The sequence below is a fragment of the Arachis ipaensis genome, chromosome B07, assembly GCF_000816755.2.
Source record: "Arachis ipaensis cultivar K30076 chromosome B07, Araip1.1, whole genome shotgun sequence".
NCBI lineage: Eukaryota > Viridiplantae > Streptophyta > Magnoliopsida > Fabales > Fabaceae > Arachis > Arachis ipaensis.
In genome coordinates this window covers 9,946,077-9,956,353 of record NC_029791.2, presented here as the reverse complement: position 1 = coordinate 9,956,353, position 10,277 = coordinate 9,946,077, and positions in this window count along the sequence as shown.

The following is a 10,277-nucleotide window of genomic DNA, read 5'->3' as shown; positions in this document are numbered from 1 at the left end:
TAACATTACTGAATTTTCTATTTTCTACCTAGTTAAACAAATATTGTTTAAGACGTGATTAGTTGATATTTGAATTATGGTTCAGTATATGTGAACAAATAATTCTTTTCCATTAAACTCAATCCTCGTTGCAAGAATATGAATGAGTGACAAATAACAAATATTATTTTCTTAACATTACTGATAAAAATATTTTCTACCTAGTTAAACAAATATTGTTTAAGACGTGATTAGTTGATATTTGAATTATGGTTCAGTATATGTGAACAAATAATTCTTTTCCATTAAACTCAATCCTCGTTGCAAGAATATGAATGAGTGATAACGAACAAATAACAATAGGTAAAAAATCCTTTGATTAAATTCACTAATAACATAATTAAATCTTGGACCTATCGTTACAAATCTATATTTATATATCTATATAAAAATTCACTTGGACTTTCTTTTATTATTATTATTATTATTATTATTATTATTATTATTATTATTATTATTATGAGATTGTTACAAATTAAGCATGCAATTTCGTCATTGTCTATTACATTAACCTAATTAAGAAGAGACTAATCTGAATTGAAGGGTAAAGTGCAGCATGTGAATATGTGATAAGGTTATATGTAGAAACTAGGTATCATATAAGATAGTTACGTAGTTAAGTGATTGAGGTTCAAGAAAAGCGATGTTAATTACTCATTTACTCGGGTATCATCAGAAATTTCTTAAGTCAAACATGCCTAATAATATTATGGTCAACTCTGGCCGCCGGGACAGTTTTTTGATTTGGTAAAGTCAAAATTGTTTCATGGATACTGGATAGTTGGATACTGCGAGGGACACGCTGCCCCTAATTAATGTCTAATCACTAATAAGAAGTTTTTGTATTGGTGGAAATTTTTATGCAATTATTTTTGTGTGAAGTTGATATTTAAAAATTATTAGATAATTTAATAAATTTAATTAAATTATTATTTAATAATTTTTAACCATAAATTTCATATAGAGATAATTGTATGCGAATATTCACTTTTTGTATTACACACAAATTTATTATTTTCATTATATTTTTGGATTTATCTATCTTATACTTTAAGAGCACATGTTAAAATTATAAATTAAAAATTTTTTATTAAAAATATAAAAAATTTAAGGTACATTTGATTTGCATTTTTATTTTTAGTGTTTTTTATTTTTTTGAATTTTGTGAAGAAAAAAGTAAAAACAATAAAACAATAAAATACTATTTTCTATTTTTACCTCATATTTTTACTTTTTTTTTTCACAAAATCTAAAAAATAGAAAATACTAAAATTAAAAACAAAAAATAAAAACGCAAACTAAACACACCTTTAAATTTTTAATACATTTATGATACATGTTAGCTAAATTTTATATTTTATGTATATACTCTTAATAAAAATAATTAAGTCTTATGAATAAGCAAAAATATGAAAATATGGACTTTCTTAACCAAATACAATAAAAAAATTATAATAAGTAATTAAATTGAAGTAGAATATAAGATATTACGTACAAATCATGAAATCATGTATACCCAAAACAATTAAAAAAAAAAAGAGAACAAATTTATAACAAATATTGGTTTTAAGAATTCCAACCATAAAATGCTATTAAAGTGATTAGTTAAAAAAAAAATACACATATTGAAAACATAGCTTTAAAAATAAATGTGATTAATTTGGTTGAAAATGGTTGCTCATGCAGTTTGTTTGCAGAAAGAGGATTAATTAATATAGTTTTGGCTGGACTCTCTTTTAATATAGGCTAATGTCACTTGTCTGACTTGAGGAAGATGGTGTTAATATAATATATCTTGATTTTGATTTTGGTGTGTAATAAAAAAAAATAAAAACAAAACTTCTAATAAGTTTTGTATTAAATGCCATTGCATATTCAATTGCGAATTCAATAGAATGGGATGTTATTCTAGTATCCATGGAAGTTAAAGGAAGGGATCTCTCTCTCTCTCTCTCTCTTTCAAAATTTAATCTCTTTTAAAATATTTATTTTATTTTTATTTATATTATAAAATTAAATTTTAACTCCTCGTTAACATTTAACCTAATTTTGCTCCTGATTAACATGGTATATTATAAATGAAATCTATAATGAGTATAATTGCAATAATTAGAGTGATTATATACTTTTAGCAACACTTCAAACTTTTTATTCGAATTAAAATTATAGAGTAAAGTATCATTTATGTCTCCAACGTTTGGAGTAAGTCTCAAACCTATCCCTAACGTTTTAAACGTCCTATTTGTGTCCCAAACGTTTCTAAATCGAATCAATGTTGTCCTACCGTCCAAATTACTAACATTTGGTTAACGGCGTTGCATACGTGGAGGCTACTGTACACGGTGGCAGGGCGTTTTTATGTGACCGTTATTGAATTAAAAATAAAAGAAAAAAGAAACAGATAAACAGCAAAGAATGGTCCTCTTGGAAACCCTAATTATGCAAATCTTCTCTCCTCTTTGATGCTGCACCTTCTGCGAAGCTCGACTTCTCTGGTTGAAAAAGGATGGAGGCTGATGCATGCCAATCTGAAGTGACACACGGCAGCAAGCAGGCGACACGAAATAGAAACCAGGCACGTCGAAGGAGGACAACTTGCTACTGTGGGAAACGGCCTGTGCTCGCCACCTCATCGACGGCAGAAAATTCCGGACGGAGGTTCTGGGGTTGCGTTAACTTTGGGGTGAGTTTTAGCCATGCGTTTCTTGTTGTTGAGTTATATGTTTTGACAATCTGTGGGTGTGACTCGGTTGTGTCATATTTGGTATAGATTGGAGAAGAATGCGGCTATTTTGTATGGGCAGAACCAGAGGAAGAGCCCCCACAATTTTCAAGGTTAAGGATGAAGGTCAGAATTTTGAAGAGCAAAATGGAGAAGGTTGAGTTCAGGTTCATGGTTGCAGTGGGAGTTGCTTTAGTTGGATGGACAGTTGCCCTAATATTGGTTTGTGAGAAAACAAGCAGCACCAAATTTGGGAGACTTTTACTACAATGATGTTGAGATAGTGAGATTTAGGAGAATATCATTAGATCCCAACTTGTGCTCTGTATTTTTGCCTAGAAATAGCACTGATGTTGACATGGTTGGTTTTTTGTTGAACTGAATGAAATTGTAATGAAATGATGTTTTGATGATTTAAGTTTGGCAAAATGCTATGTTGTGCTTGTGTAAAAAAGTGCAGTGATATATTGTGCAGCTGCAATGTTATATTATGCATTCTGTTTAAAGTGTTATATTTTGCATTGTTATATTTTGCAGCTGAAATAAAGTGTTACATTTTGCATTCTGCTTAAATGAAGCAAGTCATGATCATGACAACAATCTGAACTGTAATATATTACTTAATCACTAACCATTAAGATTGTCATTAGCAACAAGCACAATAGGATCACAGCAAAATAACAAAATAGGAGCTACACTATTTGCTCCACAACAACTGTATGAGATAATTAGCAACAAGCACAATAGGTTCACAGCAAAATAACAAAATAGGAGCTATATTATTTGCTCCACAACAACTGTATGAGATAACAAAAGGGAGTCTTTAAACTAGTTTTGACAAATTATAATGATACTAAAGAGAAAACATAAAACTGCACACATCATTATCATCACATCTTCTTCCATGCTTTTGGAGGTGTCCTAGCCATAAACTTCAGTTGGGATATGCTGACGTGCTTGGATGGGGTTGGCAGCACTCTAAGATTGTTGTGCTTGGCAGCATCCTTGAGTTGTTGTCCAGAATTATTATTTGACGGAGTCATCTTAGCCTTCTTTGACCTAGCCTGAGATTGCTGGGAACTGATATCATTGGAAGGTGATTTTCTCTTTGGCCTTGATGTGTTGGTCTTCTTAGCTGCAGCTTGTGATTGCCTAGAAGCCTGGCTGGAGATAGTACTAGACATAGTGCTTGAGATAGTGCTAGAAATGACTCTTGTAACTCTCCTTGTAGACCCAGCAACTTTGTGCCTAGTTAACAGCCACAATACGACATTATAATCTTTGAATGCAATCAGGCAAAATGAAGCCAAAACCAGAAAAAACAACTATTGTACTTACCGAAGTAGTGGCAGCTACTTTCCGCTTCTTTGGACAGGTCCGTTTGTTGTGGCCTCTAGCAAAACAATAGGAGCACTTCTGAGTCTGCCCATCGCGAGACACTCCTCCCCTAGTTGAATTCTCATCTGCAGCTTTATTCCGTTTCAGTTTAGGCCTTCCAATGGATTTTCTGTAGACTGGTGGTAAAACGTCATCAAACTGTGTCTTCACCCACAGGTTGGGGCCATTTACTGGATACACCACATGTTGGTAGCACTCAGAGTAAGTTTTCTTCTTGTAACAGTTTGCAACAAAGTTGTCCACATTGAAGCACATCTTCCTAATGCAGGTCATGGCATGGGCACAGGGGATTCCGGACAACTGAAACTTCCTGCACGATCACTCGTGATTCTTCAAGTCAACCACGAACTTCTCTTTGCCTCCATGGATGCTAGTTACCTCATATTTGTCACGACCAGCATAGGTGCTCACCCACTTACCACTTGCATCAGCTTGTTTTTCAACCTTAGTCCTGATACGGGGCAACACCTCTCTTTGGTATTCAATTATCCGATCCCTATTATCAGCCCAATGCCTCATTATGTATACTCTGATGTCTTCAAGCATACTGACTATAGGCTTCTCCCGGGCGTCCACAATCACAGAGTTAAATACTTCACACATGTTGTTAACTAAGGTATCACACTGAGACCAAGTCCCAAACTTATGCCGGCACCAATATTTGGTTGGAATCTCCATAAGGTGGTTGTAGGCTCCATTATCAACCTTTTGGATTTCAGCCATGTTTCTCTCCCACTCTTATAAATAAGTGGCTTTTGCAGCATTCCACATCATCAGTTTTAGTTGCAGCCCTGGGAATCTCTTCCTGAAATTGCTATAAAGATGTCTAACACAGAATCTATGATCCACTCCGGGAATGAGCTCATCGAAGGTTGGAACTAAGCCCTAAATCCATAGTAAATCAGTTTTACTTGAAGTAGTAATTAAATCATCATGATATGTGATAATGACAATTAACCAAGTACATACAGTTCAATTAATCACAGAATCTATTATCAGCATGATATGTGATAATGACAATTAACCAAGTACATACATTTCAATTAATCACATAATCTATTATCAGCATGATATTTGATAATGACAATTACAATTAATCAGTTTTTACTTGAAGTAGTATGGACCTGCACAATTCATACTACAAGTCATACATTTCAATCACTAGGTTCACTATAGGCAACAACTCTAACACTAAACTAGGATCAATAACGTAGCTATCAGCAAGTCTAACACTAAAACTGATTATATGAATGAAGTGAGTAGAGAAATAAGTACCTTTTGTTGGTCAGACATGAAGGTGCATCTCATTAGCTTGTCACTACCAAAGTCATCACACAGATTCGTGAGAAACCAAGTCCATGTGTCCTTAGTCTCTGCTTCAACCACTGCGTAGGCTATCGGCAGTATCTGGTCGTTCGGGTCCCAGCCAATAGCCGTGAAAAGTTGACCTCCATATGGTGTCTTGATGAAGCACCCATCAAGGCAAATTATTGGTCTGCAAACCATAAAACTCTTATTGCATGCATCAAGGCACACATAGAGTCTTTGGAACTTTGGCCTTAAATCCACACCCGGTTTTGGTCTCTCAGAAGCAAACTCAGGTGGTCTCTCCACTTGCAACTTAACTGTAGAACCCGGGTTAGACCTCAGCAATTCATGACAATAGTCATACAGTCTCTGATACTGCTCTATGTACGTTCCTTGTAACTCATCAAGTGCAAACTGCTTAACCCGGGCAGCTTTAGACTTAGTTAGCTCTACATTCCACTTGCTGTATGCTTTCTTCATTAGTGTGGAGAGCTTTATTTTTGGATTCTCAGCGATCTTTTTTAGAAACACCTTGCCCAACCATTTTGCATGCATAATTCCAATTTTCAACTCTCTAGAACAGCTATGCTTGTTATGGCAGCTGGTTAATTGACATGTTTGCTCATTCTTAATCTTCCCACAGTATGCAAACCAGTTACAACCCTCCACACAAGTGACCTTCACTCTCCGAAGATCAACCTTATCAAACCTCAAACCCCTCCCAGTGTGTACAGCATAGGCAGTGGCACAATCCTTGAACTCTTCTCTTGAGACATAAAGTTCCAACCTCCCACTTGTACTCACTCATGTCCTTTAGCTGCTTGTGCAATGGATACTTCTTTGCAACACTATTTCCATTCTCATCATCATCAGTAATAGGCATATCTAGGAAATCTTCAGAATCATATCCTTCTTCCTCATCACCTAAACCTGCAACAACCTTCTCCTTACCTTTGGCACTCCCACTAGCTTTTGCTGCATCTGTTTGGGTTTCAGTTGACGCAGCCTCAAATCTATCCCCTACCCTGATGTTGACATCTACTAAGCCCTCTGCCCCTTTCTTATCATCATCACTGTCACCAAACACAACTTCGGCAGCACTATCTTCTGAACTATCACCATTTCTGGAATCAGAACTCCATGAATCACAACTATCATCTTCACCACCCTTGGGTTCATAGTCCTCGTCCTCACTGCCATCACTACCCTCTCCTTCCTCATCTGATTCATCTTTGTTACCCACAATTTCTTCCTCCACATTTGGGCCAGAATTTTTTTCTACCTGTCCAACTGTTTGGGCCTCACTTGTAACCATTGGGCCCTGCCCATTATATCCACCACCCTTCACTTGCATGTTACTTTCAGTACTCCCTAACAAGTGTACATCTTCAACCACCTCATGGATATCACTTGTTTTGTGAACTACAAATAGCTCTACCATATCCTCCCTAACCCCAATGTTAGCCATATTCATTGCATCTTCATCAGTTCGCAGCATCCTTAAGCCTTCTTCTGTATTCTGATCCTGTGATTTGTACCACATTGCAGCAATATCTTTCTTCAAATACCCTTGTCTGCTCACTATGTCATAAACCTCAATCAGGCTCCATTCATCTTCATTGCAGTAGTCTATGACAGTTGTCTCCCTACCCAAATACTTCAATTGCCCTCGTTGAAGTCCAAAGCTACCATGGTGGTAAACTTTGACACTAAAATAACTCATCCTAACCAACAGACCCTGTTACAACAGGCAAACATAACGAAACAACATCAATCGCAGGCACACATTCAATCACCAGAAAACGTAAATTCATGCCCTAACTAACATAAGCAATGAACATTTTGCTGAGAATACAAAAAACCAACTAAACCCTAAAAATGCACGCAATCTCATACATTGCCGGCCATCTTTTCTTCGTGGAACTACTCAATAAAACCCCAAAAAACAAAATTTTTTTCAAGTACATACCTCGTCGCACGATCAAACTCTGTCACCACAACAAAGGTGTAAGCTTTCATGCAAAACTCCCAAGAACGATCCGCCAACTACCTTGCAGCCCCTCCCTACGGTCAGCCTCGACGAAGAGAAAAAACGTGTGTGGTAACCAGAACTGGAATAAAAAATGTTGGGTAGAGGTGCTGTGATTCTTCGACGTTTCGTATTTGCTATAGTGAACGGTATATTGGGCGCGAAGAGGCAGACGTGTGTATCTCAACCTTTGGGCTTACTCACTTAATGTCCACATGTGTAACGCCGTTAACCAAATGTTAGTAATTTGGACGGTAGGACAACATTGATTCGATTTAGAAACGTTTGGGACACAAATAGGATGTTTAAAACGTTAGGGATAGGTTTGAGACTTACCCCAAACGTTGGAGACATAAATGATACTTTACTCAAAATTATATTTTAGTAATAATTTTTAAGTATTGTTAAAATTATATAGACAGTATAGTTATTATAACCGGTTATGCACCAAACACTATAGCATGCATCATCATATTTGAATTTAATTTGAATAGTTATCTTTCTGTGTGTTTTTGTATTTTTTTTTTAAGATATGAAATTTTATTAATGAAAATTGCAATAAAGTAATATTGGTCCATTTCAGGATTTTAGCAAAGATAAGATGGAAATTAACCCAAAGAAAAAATAATAGAATAATCTAAAAAGAAATATAAAAAATTAGTAATGAATTGTCTTAAGATGATATTCCTCATTTATGTTTTGTGCCTCTTCCCAGATAGCATTCGGTTCAATTCTTTTGCCATCAAAAAGTCATTTGTTCCTAGATATCCAAATCCTCTATAGCACCATGACAGGAAGACTTCGATGCTTCTTATTAGAATCCTCTTACTTTATCTTTAACTTCATCTCCCTCCACCAATTGCAAAAACTATCATCCCCATCAACTTCATTTGGACTGTTGAACAAGAGCTCCATGTGATTCTACACTTGCTGCGAGTGATTGCAGGTAAGCAAGTAATGGGTTAAAGTTTCATCCTTCATTTCACATCTTGGGCATATCGCAGGTATAACTTGAATGCGGGCATGTAGTCTGTGTCCCACCGAGAAGTTATTGTGGAGAGTTTTTCATGCAAAGACTTTAACTTTGGCCGGACAGTCAAGATCCCAAATCGAGTTCCATAGATTTTTGTCACTGAAAACTGGTGGAAGACTTTCGAGTGGCGGGTGAAAAAAATTGAAGTATACCTCATATCTTGACCGTACAGAGTAAGAGCCCCCTTTTTTATTGTACCAAATCAATTTATCTTCTTCCTTAATGCTTACTTGAAATATCTCTTGCGTAATTTTTGGTATTAAGTTGCTAGCTATAAGAGGTGCATTCCAATTACTTTCCTCAGTGATGAGTTGAGAGATCCAAACTAAGCTTTGATTAAACTCCTAATTCTGTCTCAGTGTCAATGGTCCTTGTCTTTCAATCCAACAATTTTTCCAAATCTTTACTGCTGATCTCCTCCCAATCTGCCAGCAAACCCCTTTTTTCAGAACCTTTTGCTCTTCTAGTAGAATCCTCCAAGGCCATGACAGATTGTAGCCAACATTAGCTTTTAGAAATGAAGAATGTCTAAAATACCTGCTTCTGTATACTTTAGTCACTAGAAAATTCGGTTTGGTCAGAAAAGATGGTTCCATGGATCGGGTTTTCATTTCAGAAGCTGGCAGAGCTTCTTCTTTCGTATTTTGTTGATAGAATCCCCCCGTCCGGAGTTAAGGAAGAAGCTAGCTACGTAGAATGCGGGCTTACGGCAGCAATCATAGAACTCAAAGAGGTCAAACAACCTTCTCCCTCCCTTCCACCGATGAAACTACTCTTGCAAAGTCAAAAAGTCGTATAACGCTGAGTGCTAGAATCTTAGTCGATGGAAGTTATATTGAAAGTCCCAGAAATGGGGCGGGGAAGGAGAAGTGGGCGGACCCTGATTAGCTGGTCCATCGGAAACCAGAAGGTACCCCTAATCTTCTCGACCAAAGAGGGTATATGTAAAAATATAGAGCGATCGGGTGAGGGAAATGGAATCGGAGAATATGAAATGGGCTCTCGACCTGATCGAAGAAAGAATTTTCCCTTACAAGAACTTTCTTACCCGGCTAAGCGCTAACGAGCAATCAATAACACTCCTCTTCTTTTAGAACGGGTAAAGGAAGGAGCTGTAGGGTATTCACATCTTCTCAAGAAAGACTTTTCACCTACGACACACAGACCAATTGAGCGATGTCATATCTATTTTATTTCCTACACTCCGCGATCCCAAAGTCGCGATTTTGCAAATAAAATAGACCTTTCCGGACCTTTTCCTCATGGAACGATAAGACCGATGCCGTCATCAATCTCCATCCCTGTTTTTCTATCTGAATTTCGTCTATGAAAGTTTCAGGTAGTTTAAAGCCCCGAAAGTGTATATCGAGATAGTCGTACCCACAGATTTAATTAGAACTTCACGACCACTAATCGATAGTAACGATCTTTTCCAGTGTTGTAATTTTTTTGCAACTTTATCTTTGACATAAGCGAATGTTCCTTTTTTTTAATTTCTAGATTGTTGTTGGTAAACTCAGATATTTGTCTTGAGCGCCAACATTCGGGACTTGAAGAATGGTTGCAAAAATTTTCCTTTCTGATTGCGGTGTATTCCGATTGAAAAATACAGCAGATTTATTCAGATTCACCTCCTATCCACTTATACTGCTGTAGTCATTCAAAACCTGCATTATATTTTGGCATGCCTATGAATTTGCTTTGCTGAAAATTATAGAGTTATCTGCAAAAAATAAATGTGTGATAGT